Below are 17,512 nucleotides of genomic sequence, written 5' to 3'. Positions count from 1 at the left end.
TTCCATGACTGGTTATGTATCAAAGGAGAGAATAATGCAGTGTGTCTGTCAATATTGTTTGTTCAAAGGCTTTCAAAGCAGGAATGTAATATATTTTTCCTCTGTGAGTTAGAAATACATATTTTCTCCTAGAGAACAAATAACTCCAAATTTTAGATAATAGCAATTCCTGACACAAAGTCTAAGGAGAGATTATATTCATTTGGGAGAAGAAGCTACATTCTGTGATTCCCAGTAGAATCTAATCAATGTCAGTCAATGTCTTCTGACATCATCTCTCACGCAGGGTTGTTTAATCTACTTAATGAGATTATATTTTTTGAAACTAAGTATCCATAAGTATCCACCAGGCTTCCCTGGTGGCTCAGAGGTTAAAGCGTCTGCCTGCAATGCGGGAGACCTGGGTTCGATCCTTGAGTCGGGAAGATCCCCTGGAGAAGGAAATAGCAACCCACTCTAGTATTCTTGCCTGGAGAATCCCATGGACAGAGGAGCCTGGTGGGCTACATACAGTCCACGGGGTTGCAAAGAGTTGGACACGACTGAGCGACTTCACTTTCACATCCATATCTGAAGTTTGAAGCTTAGAATCATAAGTGGACTATTCTGGGGTAAACCATGGTGTCTCACAGACCATTTGTTTTTCAGTTCTCATGACTATACCAAGGAGAACGATTTTAATGACAGAGGATTCATGGCTGCTCCCCGAGGCTTCTGATGAGGCCACTGCCTGACTCTAAAGTCAATGACCAAGACTGTGTAGCTTAGAAAGAATACATCCAGCTACCAGCCTAATCCTGTGACTCTGAACTCATTTAACTGCTCAGGGTAGAGAAACCAACATTTCCTGTAAATCTTTCTCAGATTCTGTGCAGAGCTCTACAAATCAGAATGTTAAGTCTGATAGGACCTTGTAACACCATCTGTCTCAGACTATTTAGTAAAGTAATATTTCCTGTTTTTGTCCATTTTCATCCTTGTTATGCTCTTATCACTTCTATAAGAAACCAGATCCAAATGTTCCACAGGGCAATGACTCCGCAGCATCAGCTTCTGAGGAGGGCGCCCCCAACTGCTCGGGTGAGGGTCCCACAGGACAGAAGATCTTTCTCATCTGCTGGTCAGCACCCCATTGTCCTATTTCTCTCTCCTCAGAGGGCAGACAGCTCCGCCTGGTGGACGGGGCCGGGCCCTGCGCCGGGAGAGTGGAGATCCTTGACCAGGGCTCCTGGGGCACCATCTGTGATGACGTCTGGGACCTGGACAATGCCCGTGTGGTGTGCAGGCAGCTGGGCTGTGCAGAAGCCCTCAGTGCCGTGGAGTCTGCTCCCTTTGGGGCGGGATCAGGACCCATCTGGCTGGACCACGTGTATTGTGGAAGAATGGAGTCCCACGTGTGGCAGTGCCCTTCCCGGGGCTGGGGACGGCACAACTGCGGTCATGACGAGGAGGCAAGAGTTATCTGCTCAGGTATGATCAGTGAATTGCCAACTGACCGAAAGAACTGAAAGCTCCAAGGAAGCTGGTGTCTGATCACCAGGGCAATAGATGTGTAAGCTAGAGATGTCTGAGATATCCTCCTTGAATGCATAAAGTATGTGAGTGATCAGTTCAGTTCAGTCGCTCAGTGGTGTCCGACTCTTTGCTACCCCATGGACTGCAGCATGCCAGGCTTCCCTCTCCATCACCAACTGCCGAAGCTTACTCAAACTCATGTCTATTGAGTCGGTGATGCCATCCAACCGTCTCATCCTCTGTCTTCCCCTTCTTCTCCTGCGTTCAATCTTTCCTAAAATCAGGGTCTTTTCAAAGGAGTCAGTTCTTCACATCAGGTGGCCAAAGTATTGGAGTTTCAGTTTCAGCATCAGTCCTTCCAATGAATATTCAGGACTGATTTCCTGATGGGCTTCATTTATTGCTACTTTCCTCTTACAAGTCTCTGCTATTTCTTCTCCGGTGATCTTGCCTGATATAGCTTAATCTATATCCCAATAAAAATTGATACTCATTTTTTATATAATTTACTTTTGGAAGAGTGAAACATTTGCAAATCACCACACGCACCTGCTTTGCACAGTGAGCCCATGGGAGGAAAGGGCTAGAATGAGGATGTACCTTCCAGGATGGAGTCCTTTCTGAATATATGGTGTGAGACACTTTTTTGTGCTAGGTTAGTAGGAGTGGAGGCACAGGGGACATCATCAAACAAATCAGAGAGGAACTTATGGATTTGTGCCAAATTGCAAGTCCCCTTTGAAAATTTAGATTTGAATATTCATAGCTCTTTGACTGGTAGGACAATAGAGTTGTGGATGAAATGTTCTGAGTCTGGGTTCTCCTTTCATTGTTACTAGAAAGGATTGTCCGTTCTTTTTTTTTCCTTTAAAACCTCTGTATAAACCAAAATTTTGGAGGAACACTTAGCCACACACTGACAAGTCAAAGATATAGGCAATAAAATATGAATTTCTATGTTTTATGGTAAGAAATTATATTTTATACCTGATGTCTTCAATGATATAAGAGAATTGTGTTGGGGGCTTGTTTGATAGGAATAGGAGTAAGAGGACACCTGTAATTTTTGAAGAAAGTGGAGGAGACTTATAGTAGCCAAGAGGAAAAAGAAGGGCAATGGGAGATATCAAAGGCCATATGGGGTTCTCTGAGCATCAATGTGGGTCCAGGTGTGGTGTGGAGGATGCTACGTGTGCCTAAGGATACAGGAGGTCTGTACAGCAAGAGACCAGACAAGGATGTATTTTTATTATATTTAATACCTTTATCCACTCACAGCAGCCTCCTATTGCACAAATTTTCTTATAATTTTCACACACATATCCTTTCATATAAAATTTAAAATCAAGTAGAAAATAAAAAAGAAATAATAATATGTCTCAGAAGTATCTATCCTGATGTGTATAAGACTTTATTGATTATTCAGCATATATTTGAGTGTTTAACATGTATCTTGGTATATGAAACAACATACAAGAAATATTTCTTTTTTGTTCTTTTAAAATTTGTAACCTTATGGGATTGATATAGAAACTAACAACCTGTTAAGTAAAAATGTTTTAACTGGAATGTGTATCCTATGACCAAACTCCCAGCCAGACCACACCAGCTGTCCTAACCTGGACTGGGGAGTTGAAAGTGGGTAAGTAACAAAAGGCTCACAGATCATCCTGGCTCTCACCATTCCCTCTTGGATAAGTGCTCAAGCTGGTCCTTCGATTCATTAATTTCTATAGCGTATTTTCTGTTCTCTCCTGTTCTCTATAGTACATTTTTATTCTGTTGAAATATTCTTTCTGAACCTTCAATGTCTCATACTTATGAAATCAGAGTCCTTTACCAGAAAGAATTCCACCATGTACATAAATAATTATAAGCACAGTCAGAAATCACGCAAATGTATTTAAAAATAGTTCTTTATGATGAGGTTTTATTTTTTTCATTAGGTTCCTTTCCTCTATCCAAAATATGGTCCCTGAAGGTCAAATCATGTCGTGAGTCTTTCCTTAGTCTCCCTCTTTCAGTTTCAGACTCCCTCCGCTCCCAGTTTAGCCTACCCCTCATCCCAGCCACACTCCACTTCTACAGAAGTTCTTCCCTTTCAAAGTCTCTTTTCTATCCATTTGTAGCTCTTAGGATTGTTTTCTCTTGTCTTCAGTGGGAGAAATGGGAAAGAGAATCGGTTAGGTCACAGATGGAAGGAGCACAGGGGTAAAATGTGTTAAAAACTTGCTGGACAGATATTTTCCCCAAATCTTTCTTTCATCCATATGGAGGCTTTTGTAAGGTAGAAATCTGTAAATTATATATGACTGTTTGCTCTGTCTTCTCTTCTTCTCCTCCTCTCTCTTTTTTTTAAACAGCATGATGACTATTTCTCAAGAAATAGGGAAGTAGTTTGCAGTTAGCATATGAGTGCATGCTAGGTCTCTTCAGTCATGTCTGACTCTTTGCGACTCTGTGAATTGCAGCCCATCAGGCTCGCTCATCTGTGGGATTCTCCAGGACAGAATACTGGAGTGGGTTGCTATGCCCTCCTCCCAGCGATTGAACTTGTGTATTGGCAGGCGGGTTCTTTACCACTAGTGCCACCTGGGAAGCTCCATTTAGCATATAGATAGAATTTAAACACATTAAATTACCTTCACTCCATAGCATCTGCTAAGATTCTCATGTGTTGGAAGAAAACCAGTAATATGAAGTAATCAACACAATTAGTCATCTTGTATAGTCCCACTGAGAACTCATTCTCTTCCAGGTTCATTGGTAAATCCTAGGCTTTCTTGAAAGATGGCTAGGACCAACCCTTTCTCCTATGACTCTGACCTTTCTTCATATTCAAACTCATCTGTGGACAGTTTCTTTTCATAATTCAAGTTGGCTAAGAAATTCTTGGAATTTTTCACCATCAGAGATTATGAGAAATATATGAGACTCATAAAAAGTAGACTTGTTATAATATCCTTCCATGAGCCATAAGTTTGTTTATAGACTTACTTGCACTCAGATTTCTCAATTGATTTCCCTTGTATCAGTGACTTGAATATTGACTTCTGAGAAAAATCTGGCTGGACTTTTAGCCCCAGAAATTTCAGGATGGCCTTCTAACCTTGTCTGGATCTTAGTTCTCTAACCTCTTGAATCCCAAGGACCTATTTCACTCTGGGTTAGTTCAGTTCTGCACCCAAGTCTGACGCCCATTGCAGTGCAGTTTCCTTGGGCCCTATAGTTTCCAGGCCCTTAAATGAGGAATTCACATCCTAACCAACATCAAAATATAAGTTTTTGGAATTCAGCCATTCCAAACTGACTCTGCAAATGCTTCTGGATTTCTCTTCTGAAACTCACTCATGAAAATGCAATTCTGACACTGTCAAATTCATGTCTCTTCATGCCTCAGTCCTGGAAAATAAAAGCTTTCACACCATTGCCTGTGACATGTTTCCAGTTGCCAAGCCAGGATCATGAACATGCAGTGGGTTTATTTATTTGTTTCTCTCAGGATTTGTGCATCTGGTTGGAAAGGATGGACCCTGCTCAGGGCGAGTAGAAGTGTATTCTGGAGAAGACTGAATCCCAGTGTCTGACGGGACCTTCACACTCCCCACTGCCCAAATCATCTGTGCAGAGCTGGGGTGTGGCAAAGCTGTGTCTGTCCTGGGACACGTGCCCTTCAGAGAGTGAGATGGCCAGGTCTGGGCTGAAGAGTTCAGGTGTGAGGGGGAGGAACCTAAGCTCTGGTCCTGTCCCAGAGTGCCCTGTCCAGGGGGAACTTGTCACCACAGTGGAGCTGTTCAGCTCGTCTGTTCAGGTGAGATGCAGGTCAGGACTAACCTCCCTGCATACTCTGTTCAGGTGAGAAATCATGAGATGTTTCTGAAATTCTGTTATCTCATATCCAGCATACTCAGAAGTCCGGCTCATGACAAACAGCTCCTCTCAGTGTGAGGGGCAGGTGGAGATGGACATTTCTGGATGATGGAGAGCGCTCTGTGCCTCCCACTGGAGTCTGGCCAATGCCAATGTTGTCTGTCGTCAGCTCGGCTGTGGAGTCGCCATCTCCACCCCCGGAGGACCACACTTGGTGGAAGGAGGTGATCAGATCTCAACAGCCCGATTTCACTGCTCAGGGGCTGAGTCCTTCCTTTGGAGTTGCCCTGTGACTGCTCTGGGTGGTCCTGACTGTTCTCATGGCAACACGGCCTCTGTGATCTGCTCAGGTAAGAGAGGCAAGGGCTACTGGTGCTCAGGATGCTTCTGGAGTGAAATGTCCCCAAGAGCAGAGGTTGAAGGAAAACTGGCTTTAAAGTGTAATTTCTCTTTTTAAAATTTATTTATTATAATTGGAGGATAATTACTTTATAGTATTGTGACTGTTTTTGCCATACATCAGTATAGATCAGCCATAGGCATCCATTTGTCCCCTCCATCCTGTACCCTCCTCCCACCTTCCTCCCCGCCCCTGCCCATCCTTCCAGATTGTCACAGATCACCAGCTTTGGGAGCCCTGCATTATACATCAGACTCTCAATGTCTATCTGTTTTGCATAAGGTAATGTATATGTTTCAATGGTATTCTCTCAAATCATCCCCCTGTCGACAAAAAGATTCAAGAGATTAGATCTGATAGACTGCCTGAAGGACTATGGACAGAAGTTCATGACGTTGTATAGGAGGTGGTGATCAAAACCATCCCCAAGTAAAAGAAGTGCAAAAAGGCAAAATGGCTGTCTGAGGAGGCATTACAAATAGCTGAGAAAAGAATAGAAGTGAAAAGCAAAGGAGAAAAGGAAAGATATACCCATCTGAATGCAGAGGTCCAAGGTATATCAAGGAGAGATAAGAAAGCCATGCTAAGTGAAGAATGCAAAGAAATAGAGGAAAACAATGGAATGGGAAAGACTAGAGATCTCTTCAAGAAAATTAGAGCTACCAAGGGAACATTTCATGCAAAGATGGGCTCAATAAAAGGACAGAAATGGTATGGACCTAACAGGGCAGAAGATATTAAGAAGAGGTGGCAAGAATACACAGAAGAACTACTCAAAAAAATCTTAATGACCCAGATAATCTTAATAACTCAGATAATCACTCACCTTGAGCCAGACATCTTGGAGTACAAAGTCAAATGGGCTTTAGGAAGCATCACTACCAACAAAGCTAGATGGAATTCTAGCTGAGCTATTTCAAATCCTAAAACATGATGCTGTGAAAATGCTTCATTCAATATGCCAGCAAATATGGAAAACTCAGCAGTGACCACAGGATATGGAACAATGGACTGGTTCCAAACTGGGAAAGGAGTGCACCAAGGCCATATATTGTCACCCTGCTTATTTAACTTATATGCAGAGTACATCATGATAAATGACAGGCTGGGTGAAGCACAAGCTGGAATCAAGATTTCCAGGAGAAATATCAATAACCTCAGATGTGCAGATGACACCACATTTATGGCAGAATGTGAAGAGGAGCTAAAAAGCCTCTTGATGAAGGTGACAGAAGAGAGTGAAAAAGCTGGCTTAAAACTCAACATTTAAAAAATGAAGATTATGGTTTTGCCATACATCAACATTTGGTCCCATCACTTCATGGCAAATAGATGGGGGAACAATGGAACCAGCGGTGGACTATTTTCTTGGGCTCCAAAATTATTGCAGATGATGACTGTAGCCACGAAATTAAAAGACACTTGCTCCTTGAAAGAAAAGCTATGACCAACCTAGACAGCATATTAAAAAGCAGAGACATTACTTTGTCAATGAAGGTCCATATAGTCAAAGCCATGGTTTTTCCAGTAGTCATGTATGAATGTGAGAGTTGGACCATAAAGAAGGCTGAATGATGAAGAATTGATGCTTTTGAGCTCTGGTGTTGGAGAAATCTCTTGAGAGTCCCCTGGACTGCAAGGAGATCAAACCCATCAATCCTAAAGGAAATCACTCCTGAATATTCATTAGAAGGATGGATGCTAAAGCTAAAGCTCCAATACTCTGGCCACCTGATTCAAAGAGCTGGCTCATTAGAAAAGACCTTTATGCTGGGAAAGATTGAAAGCAGGAGAAGGGCATGACAGAGGTTGAGATGGTTGGATAGCGTCCCTGACTCAATGGACATGAGTTTGAGCAAGCTCTGGGAGATGTGAAGCACAGGGAAGACTGGTGTGCTGCAGTCCATGGTGTTGCAAAGAGTCAGACACGACTGGGCAACTGAACAACAACAACAACTCATGCCAGTGAGTCCAACTGTCTGTTCTTGCATCTGTGTCTCAAAAGGTAGACATTTCATGGTGAAGTATTACAGCAATTTAATTATTTTCTCTTGCATATAACTGTACATTCCTTCTGGGATTGATATCTGTATAAGATAAGGGTCAGGTTTCATGTGGACATCCAGCTGACTCAGAATCTTTTACTGCACAGGCTCTCTCCCCACTGCTGTCACCTTTGTCATCAGCAGAAGGGCATATGTGTCTGTCCTTTACAACCGTCTGCTCTGTCCATTGTACTATTTGTCTATCCTGGCTCCAATACTGTATGTCTTAATTATTGCATCTTTATATTGTCTGGATAATTTTAATTTATGAAAGTTACTTTTTATTAACTCCTCTAACACTGTTTCTTTTCTTGCCCACTGTGTTGGTCTTTCTAGGCCTTTTGGGTTTTGTATAAGTTTTGGAATCAGCTTGTCACTTTTCACCACCGCCCATCCCCCAGAAAAAAAAAAAAAGCCTAAATGTATTTTGATTGTGACTAGATTGAATCTATGTATAAATTTGAGGATGATTAACAATTTTGAGTCTCCCAATTCACTGACATCATATATCCCTCCATTCAGTTAGGTCTTGAATTTCTCTCAGAGGTTTTGCCCATCTTCTACTAGGTTTTCTCTTAGGCATTTTGTTTTTGTTGCTATTCGTATTTTTGTGTGTGTAAAAGTGTCCTAAGAATGAATTTTTGGGACTTGTTTCACCTTTTAATATATTTTTTGAGACTTACAGAAAAGTTGTAAGAATAATAAAAAAATTTCCAGATGACCTTTACCTGGATTTCCCAATGTTAGTATTTTGCTTTAATCTTTTTTAAAAAATACATTTATTTTAAATATATATATTTTTAATTGAAGTGTAGTTGACTTATAATGTTTCAGGTGCACAGAAAAGTGATTCAGTTATACAAATACACATTATTATTTTTGAAATTATTTTCCATCATAGGTTATTCCAAGATATTGACTATAGTTCCCTATACTATACAGTAAACCACTGTTACTTGTTGCATATCTATTTTTAAATTAGAAATCTAGCATTCTATTCATACTAAGTCAAACAAGTGGAATCAAAATGTCATAAAGTTTTTAGTTAGGCAAAAAATTTATGTTTTCTAAAATATACATATTATACATCATTATGTATGTGTACAAAAGCTTTTCTACTACACTTGAGAAAGGCTTGAGTAAGAACATCAAAAAAAAAAAAAGAAGAGATGGAGAAATTGGAGAACATAAACTAAATGAAATGGGAGCACTGAATATGAAATAGAAAAAGTGAAACATGATCTTTTACTTTTATCCAGTATGTTTCACTTTTTCTATTTCATATTCATTCTTTCTACTCTGCCATCTTGAATTGGAAGTCCTGTTTTGCTTTAATCTTTATCTCTCTGTTTGTCTCCCCTCTTTTTCTGTCTGTCCCCCTCCTGTTCCATTTGTCCCTAAATATGTAAACTCTTTCTGAATTAGGTTGCAGACATGATGTCCCTTTATCCCTAAAATACTTCAGGGAATTTCCACAGTTATTAACCACAGTTCAGTCAAGTCTCAGCAAACTTCAGCCCCAGATGACATCTAAGTGCAACCACATGAAAAACCCCAAGACAGGACTGCCAAGTGGAGTCTTTCTCAGATTACACCCAGGAAATCATGAGCAAACTGAAGTATATATGTTTTGCTTTAGTTGCTAAGTTTTGGGGGGAATTTGTTTTGCAGCACTATAACTAGGACACTTACCATGTGACCAGCATTTCTAAATAGAGGAATATTTGTCCTCTGATCTTCCATTGAACTCTTTCTACCTTATGCTGATCTAACACTGAGATACACTCATTCTCTAGTTCTTAATTCCACCTATTAAGTTTTTTAGCTCTAGAATTTTTATTTGTTTTTGTAATCATTTCCTTGCCAAGATACATATCTTGTGAGTTAATTCGATGAGCATTTACTCATGGCTGTTTAAATTCTCTGTCAATGGAATCTAGAAAAAGGGTACAGGTGAACCTATTTTCAGGGCAGAAACAGAGATGAAGACCTAGAGAACAGATGGGAACACACCGCGGTGGTTAGGAGAGGGCAGGATGAACTGAGAGAGTAGCGCTGACTTATATACACTGTCGCGTGGGAAACAGATGGTAGCAGGAAGCGGCTGTGTAGCACAGGAAGCTCAGCTAGATGCTCTGTGATGATTGAAAGGGTGGGATGGGGGATGGGGCGGGACGGAGGCTGGAGAGGGAGGGTATATGTGCATACTAATGGCTGATTCACGTTGTTGTACAGCAGAAACTAACACAACATTGTAAAGCAATTATCTTCCAGTAATAAAAATAATAACAAAATAAAATAAATTCTCTAATTACTAATAGCTGGATACCCTGGGATACTCTTTCCAATGTTTCCTTTTGCCTCTTGAGTTTCCATGAAATCTCTTTTGTATAAGTATTTGTTTAGACATTGAAGATGAAAAATTGTAGACATTCTTCAGAAAGGATTTTGTTTTGCTTCTTCTACTTAGGGATAGATTTAGGAGTAACACACCTTATTTAACTCATTCTTAGTGCAACACTTGGCTTAACCAAAATTATGGCACTGTCAGAAGCAGAATTGTCCATAGAGAAAGTGGACACTAAAGTTATGATAACTTTACTGATATGTCACACATTTCATTTCAGGCTCCACTGCTAGGTCATGTTTTAACCTTAATTTAGTTTTCTGTACTTCAACCCTCCCAGCCCTCTAATCATTGGTGTTTCTGCAGGAAACCAGACCCAGGTACTTCCCCAGTGCAATGACTCTGTCCAAACCAGCAGGCTCTGAGGCCTCAGAGGAGAGTGCCCCCTACTGCTCAGGTGAGGGTCCCTCAAGACAGAAGACCCTTCTCATTCCCCAGGTCAATGCCTCATTGTCCCATTTCTGTCTCTTCAGACAGCAGGCAGCTCCGCCTGGTGGACGGGGGTGGTCCCTGCGCCGGGAGAGTGGAGATTCTTGACCAGGGCTCCTGGGGCACCATCTGTGATTACAGCTGGGACCTGGATGATGCCCACGTGGTGTGCAGGCAGCTGGGCTGTGAAGAGGCCCTCAGTGCCACGAAGTATGCTCACTCTGGGGCGGGATCAGGGCCCATCTGGCTGGACGACCTGAACTGCACAGGAAAGGAGTCCCAGGTGTGGCGGTGCCCTTCCCGGGGCTGGGGGCGGCACGACTGCAGGCACAAGGAGGACACGGGGGTCATCTGCTCAGGTCAGCACTCCACACTGTCCACAGTTTGGGGGAGGGGTGGGGCCCTGGAGGACGGGGGTCTGAGCCCTGAGGGAGAGATGCTGAAAGGACTAGAGAAGGGCGCTTCCTCGCATGGAGCCTGTCTTTTCAGCAGACGTGAGGACGAGGTGCTTTCACTTCCTCCTGCAGCAGCTGAGATTCTGGTCCTTTCTTCTCAGTAGTGTTTCCTGGCAGAGCCGTTTCTGACGGTTTCCACGTGAAAGCAGGGCTCTCTCTCCAGTTCCCTGTGGTAGTACAGTCTGGAGATCCTGCGGATGGTGTAATGAAAGCACAGATTTACTCTGCTCAGTTCTGTATGCTAGGAGCCTGCTGAGGGTCTCCGCGGGCCAACATCCCAGTGTACACAAGGCTGCATTCTTCCTGGAGGCCCCCTTTCCCAGCCTTTCCTGGTTTCTGGGTGGTCTCATTCCTTGGCTTGGGTCTTTCCTCTTCTTCAACAACAGTGCCTCTTCTGCCCATTCTTCCTCACTCACGTTTCCCTCTGATAGGAACTGGGAAAGATTGTCCATTTCTAAGGATAGTGGGGCTAAGGAGGCGTTTAAACTGGGGTCTAAACATCCCAAGGTCCTTAAGTTAGTTACATCTGTAAAGTCCCTTTTGCCAGGTCAGGTAACATATTCACAGGTACTAAGGATTGGTATGTGGACAGTTGTGGCTCCGTTATTTTGCTTCCCTCCCCAATTACCCACATCACATTCCATCCACAAACCGTTTTAGAGTTTTTTCAGGAAGCAGGAGTCAGTTCTCCATCCTGCAGGTGCCTCGGTTGGTCTTTCTTTCAGTTTGTATCCACTACATCATTGTGGTAGAAATAGAAAGACAGACACAAATGGACAAAGTCAGGTAAAAGCGAGGCAATGATAGTCTTGTCACCCAGTGGGTATCTCCGCAATTGGCTCAGGGATGTATGGTCACAGCTGCGAGAGAGGAAGACCCAGAGCACTGAGCAGAGTGCTCACTGTGTCCCATCTCCTCCCTTTCAACCTTAGAGTTCCTGGCCCTCAGGATGGTGAGCGAGGACCAGCAGTGTGCTGGGTGGCTGGAAGTTTTCTACAATGGGACCTGGGGTAGTGTCTGCTGTGACCCCATAGACGACATCACCGTGTCCGTGATCTGCAGACAGCTTGGCTGTGGGGACAGTGGAACCCTTGACACTTTTGTTGCTCTTAGAGAAGGTTCTAGACCCCGGTGGGTAGATGAATCCACTGTCAGAAAACTGACACCTCTCTCTGGCAGTGTGTCCTTCTGACCCTTGGAAATACAGTTCCTGCTCTCCAAAGGAGGAAGCCTATATCTCATGTGCAGGTGACTTACTGTCTGTTTTTGTGTCTGTCTCAACCCTGAAGGATGTTAGAGTGATTTTATGCTTTCCAATCTAAGTGATGATTTGAAGTTGAGTCTACAAAATGTCTATGTGCCTGTGTCTGTGTGTGTGTCTGTATTTGTTGTGGGGTGTGGAGACCAATAAATGAGGAACAGTTACAGTTATTTCAGCTGATGAGCACATGCACTGAATGTCTCAGACCAGGAGATAATGCGCCTGTGTTTTCACATGTCATTTGCACTGAGTCAGACCTTAGATAATCTTATGTGGGGACAGGACTACCCCCCCACCAGCTATTCCTGATCCACTGTTTCTCTGTTGTGTGCAGGAAGAAGACCCAAGAGCTGTCCAACTGCTGCCCCCTGCACAGGTATATCAGCCCCGCCCCATCCCCTAGGCTCACAGGGCCTCCTTCCTCCCACCAGGGCAGTCACAGGAGGGGCTACCGCCTTTTCAGACAGAGAGAAGCTCCGGCTCAGGGGAGGAGACAGCGAGTGCTCAGGGCGGGTGGAGGTCTGGCACAGCGGCTCCTGGGGCACTGTGTGCGATGACTCGTGGAGCCTGGCAGAGGCCGAGGTGGTGTGTCAGCAGCTGGGCTGTGGCCGGGCCCTGGAAGCCGTGCGGGCCGCGACATTCGGCCCTGGAAATGGGAGCATCTGGCTGGATGAGGTGCGGTGCGGGGGCCGGGAGTCCTCCCTGTGGGACTGTGCTGCGGAGCCCTGGGGGCAGAGCAACTGCAAGCACGAGGAGGACGCTGGTGTGAGGTGCTCTGGTGAGCGAGGGGCTCGGGGTCCACCCTGGGTGAGCTGGGGCAGCGCGGGGGCAGTGGGCTGGACCAGGAGTGGTGTGGAGTTTGTGTTCAGAGAGTGTCTGGGGCTCTGATCTAGCACAGTGAAGCTGGGAGGGCTGGACACTGATGTCATGGAGACTGAGGGGGCGATTTTAGGGCTCAGAAGGGAAAAACGGGTTACCCTGTGATCTGGCCAATTCCCTTTATCTAATCTCCTGTTTTTCTCTTTAGGTGCAAGGACAACATTGCCCCCGACTACAGCAGGTACTGTGATCCATCACAGTCAGGGGAGAATACTCAGATTCTGGTAACCTGTTCTGTGGGCTCTCTGACATCTCAGGAGAGGAAAGAGCCTGAGAAATTCTGGCTGTTGGGAAGGAGCCAGGGCATTGTTGGGGAACGCCTCTGCCTTGGTTTCCGTGGCCACATGTTTCTCAGTCCCAGGATCCAAGAGAGTCTGGTTCCGGTGGTGCAGATTCTAAGGTTCTCCCACCTGCCCCTGAGTGTTGCCCCTCATCAGTGAGGTGTGGGTCTCAGGACTGTTTGATGCCCAAGAAGAAGGGATGAGCTGGGTCCTCAGAGGCTGTCTCAGCAGGGCAGCTCCCTGACAATCCCCGGCTCTGCCTCAGGGCCCCACTGGCCAGATTGGAGTTGACTCATCTCAGGACAAGACTTGGAGGAGCCCAGTCGCTATTAGTAAATTTGTGTCTGAAGCTAGGATACCATCATCCAGAGCCCCCGGAAATGCTGGCACAGGGGGTTTCTCTGTGCCCAGGACCTTCTCCCCACCCTGTTGCCTTGCTCTCCTTAGGGACTAGACCAGCCTCAAATCCTCTCCTTGGCATCTTCTCCCTGCCTGGGGTCCTCTGCCTCATCCTGGGGTCCCTTCTCTTCCTTGTCCTTGTCATCCTGGTGACTCAGCTGCTCAGGAGAGCAGAGCACAGAGGTGGGCGGCAGGGGGACCTGGGGGCCAGGGAGAGTGTGTGGAGGCAGGAGATGGGGCAGGTGTGAGGAGGGAACCTGGGCCAGGTCTCTGTTCTGAGTCTGCAGAGCTCCATGTGCTCCGTGCTGAGCAATAAGGGCTGAACAGACGGAGGTTCTTAGGACTGGGGTGTGAACTCTCATAAGTCATGGCCTCTCCTGTGAGACCAGAAAGAGTCAGGGCTGAGCTGTGAATTCAGGTCAGACGAGGGGAGAAGGTGCCGACATGGTGCATGGGGTAAGAGATGCTGCTGAGACCCAGGCAGCCTCTGTGTGAGCATGGGGGAGATGAAGGTGGGCCTGCTGGATCGGGGTGTCTCGGGTGGCATCTCTGACCTGCTGGGGGATCTCTCAGCCTCATCCTGCTATGAAGATGCTCTTGCTGAAGCTGTGTATGAGGAGCTCGATTACCTTGTGACTCAGAAGGAGGGTCTTCTGGGCAGCCCAGGTGGGTGTCTCTGCCTGCCCTTCTGGGACCTCTGGTTGTCACCTCCCATTGGCTATGAACATCTTCTCAGCGTCCACAGACCCCACATGTGCCCAGGCTTACAGAGGCAGCTCTCCAAAGTGGCAGGATGGCCTCTCAGAGCCTCGTGAGCCCCCAGCCCCCATCTACACTGCAGGAGCCAGGCCTGTCCCTTCCCAGCCTTAATGCAGGTCTCATGGGTGTGGGGAGGGTCATTCCGTGTGTCATGTGATGTTTTTCTCCACTTAGGCCTCCTGTCAGATGGGGAGGGCAGCCATGACTCCAGATCCACTCCAGGTAATAGAGGTGGACCCGCCTTAGCTGGGCTTTGGGGAGGAGAGTTTCCCTCATGGAGACAAGATGCAAAGGGAACAGTCTTCCTTTGATGGACCAGAAGGATCCCTTGTGTCCAGATGGGGCCCGTCCTTCCCTTTCTCTGACTGTTCTGTGATGTCTCACATTGGAGCTGGGCTCTCTGTGTCCAGAATCACAACAGGCACACACTGGTTTTAAAAATAATTTCTGTAAAGCACAATATGTCAAAATACTTTAGTAACGCTCAATGGTAGGAGAGTTACTTTGGGATATATATTTTCAAACAGGAAGTATTAAGATATGTACAATCATGTTTTGGTTTATGGACACATCAAAATGAAACAAGGTCTTAGAGAAAAGAATCTTTTGAAACAAGGAGTGACCGGTGCCTCTATTTAGCAGCTCAGAAACTCTGGGTCAGAAGGATCTTGGGTATTTCCCAGACCAACCCCTTACTGTGGTTTCATCTGACCCCTGCTCTGCCCTCAGAAGCCCCAGATCAGAGGACTGATGCCCCTGGTGAGGGTTATGATGATGGTGAAGAGGTACCAGTGCCTGGGGCTCCTCATGACTCTCAGGGGAGCAAGGAGGAAGTGCTCCCAGAGAAGGAAGTTGGGATGAGGTCTCAGACAGGTGAGTGGGGTTAGCTGATCCCCTGTAATCTTTGGTCTTGGTCCTGGAAAAGGTGAATTTGAGCTCTTCAATGCCCAGCCTCCCTGAAGTTTCAAAATATGGGTAACCTCATGCATTGGATGGGCCACCCTAGTGGCTCAGAAGGTAAAGAATCCAACTGCAATGCAGGAGACCTGGATTTGATCACTGGATCAGGAAGAGCCCCTGAAGAAAGGAATGTCTGCCCACTCTGGTATTCTTGCCTGGAGAATCCAATGGACAGAGGAGCCTGGTGGGCTACAGTTCATAGCGTTGCAAACAGACACAGCTGAGTAACTAACACTTCACTTCTCAACCATTTGCCATCTTTAATGCTGTCAGACTCCTTGAGGGGTGAGGAATCACTCTACTTTTGGCATTTATGTCCCCATAATGCAACATAAATTTTCATTTTATTTGTAATATGCTTGCATTAAAGTTTATAGATTAGGGACTTTTCTGGTAATCCAGTGGTTAGGACTCCGCATTTTCACTTCTAGGGCCTCTGGGTTCAATCCCTGGTCAAGGAACTAAGATCCCACAAGCATTGTATAGTAGTCAAAAGAAATAGATAGCTTATAGATTTACTGAGCATATTTACCAAATCCAAAAGTAGACAAGTGTTTTGATAACATCTCTGGGCTGCCCTGCATGTGAAAAACAGAGATTTAGAAAATGTATTGCAGTATTGAAATTTGTGAGTCATCTGATAATTTAAGATGAGCTCTGTGTGTAGAAGGTTGCAATGACATGTACAAAGTCTGTGGTATGTGGTGGCCTTAACGTTAAGCCATGTTGGTGGGTCATTGACTCAGAGCTTATGGTCAGCTAAGGTCTAATTTCCTCCAGATATTTCAGTTGTCAAGAGAAAACACTCTTTCTCTGGAAGAGAGTATTTATCCATCTGAGGGCCTGTGTGGTCCCTGGGAGGGGCCATCTGTGGGTGCACCCGTGATACTCTTTGTGGACATTTGGGAACATGTGTCAAGATAACTAAGAGCAGAGTTGCTTTATGAGTGAGGAACTCAGATTTTCCCTGTGTCCACTCTGCCTCTCATTGTGACTTCACATCTGTCAGCTGTGAGAGGAGAACATTTAAATTGTTACGCTCTTACCGTTCCTGGGCATCTCCTTGCTATTGTGTAGCCTGGAAGCAGATCTTCCCAGAGCTCCTGTATGAGCACAGGTCTCCTGTGATGCAGAATTTCCATATGAACTGAGGCCCCAGGGACCACATGGACCTGACCTGAGAGGACAGCCTGGAGCCATCCTCCTGTAACTGGTGTGAAACAGCCTGAGCCTCCTGCCCACACCTGGCTCCCAGAGGTGCTTTGTCATCATCACTTGTTTAACCTGCTTCCAACACCCTGTCCAGTTCCTTTGTCTCAGTTCTAATTATGCTTCTCTTTGCCTTTTCAGGCTCTTCTCTAAACATCTCTAGAGAGGAAGCTGATCCTGGGGAAGGAGAAGAGAGCCCCTGCCTACTCCAGGGGGAGAAAGGGGACCCTGGGTATGATGATGTTGAACTCAGTGTCCCTGGAACATCCACAGTGACTTTCCTGTGATGTTGTATTAAATACAAGATGATGCCTCATATATTCTAATTGCCTGTATTTCAATAGAGGCTGACCTGTGATGGTGTTATATGGAAATTGCTCAAAATGAAATATTCTGATTAAAGTAACTTTTGCTTTGTTAATAATTACCAAGTTCCATGTCAAATGCTTTTAGACGATTGGTCCTCAAACACCATTTTCCTCAAAGGAAATACACGGTGAGTGCACTGCCCTGTTTTCTCACCTCCTTCAAAGGCTAATGAGGCCATGACTTTGCCTGTGATCACAAATGCTCCAGGTCACTCCTACTTAGTAAAAGCATCTAAACTTGGTCCACGTTCACACTCTCCTTCCTAGCAAGATGA

General features: G+C 45.1%; 1 pseudogene; it reads left to right on the top strand.

Moving 5' to 3' along the window:
* The window catches only part of LOC128048721 (antigen WC1.1-like), a 51,238-nt pseudogene extending 34,082 nt beyond the window's left edge, over positions 1 to 17,156 (top strand).
* The last annotated feature ends 356 nt before the right edge of the window (positions 17,157 to 17,512 follow it).

The sequence above is a fragment of the Budorcas taxicolor genome, chromosome 5, assembly GCF_023091745.1.
Source record: "Budorcas taxicolor isolate Tak-1 chromosome 5, Takin1.1, whole genome shotgun sequence".
Classification (NCBI taxonomy): domain Eukaryota; kingdom Metazoa; phylum Chordata; class Mammalia; order Artiodactyla; family Bovidae; genus Budorcas; species Budorcas taxicolor.
This window is presented reverse-complemented; position numbering and strand designations above follow the sequence as displayed.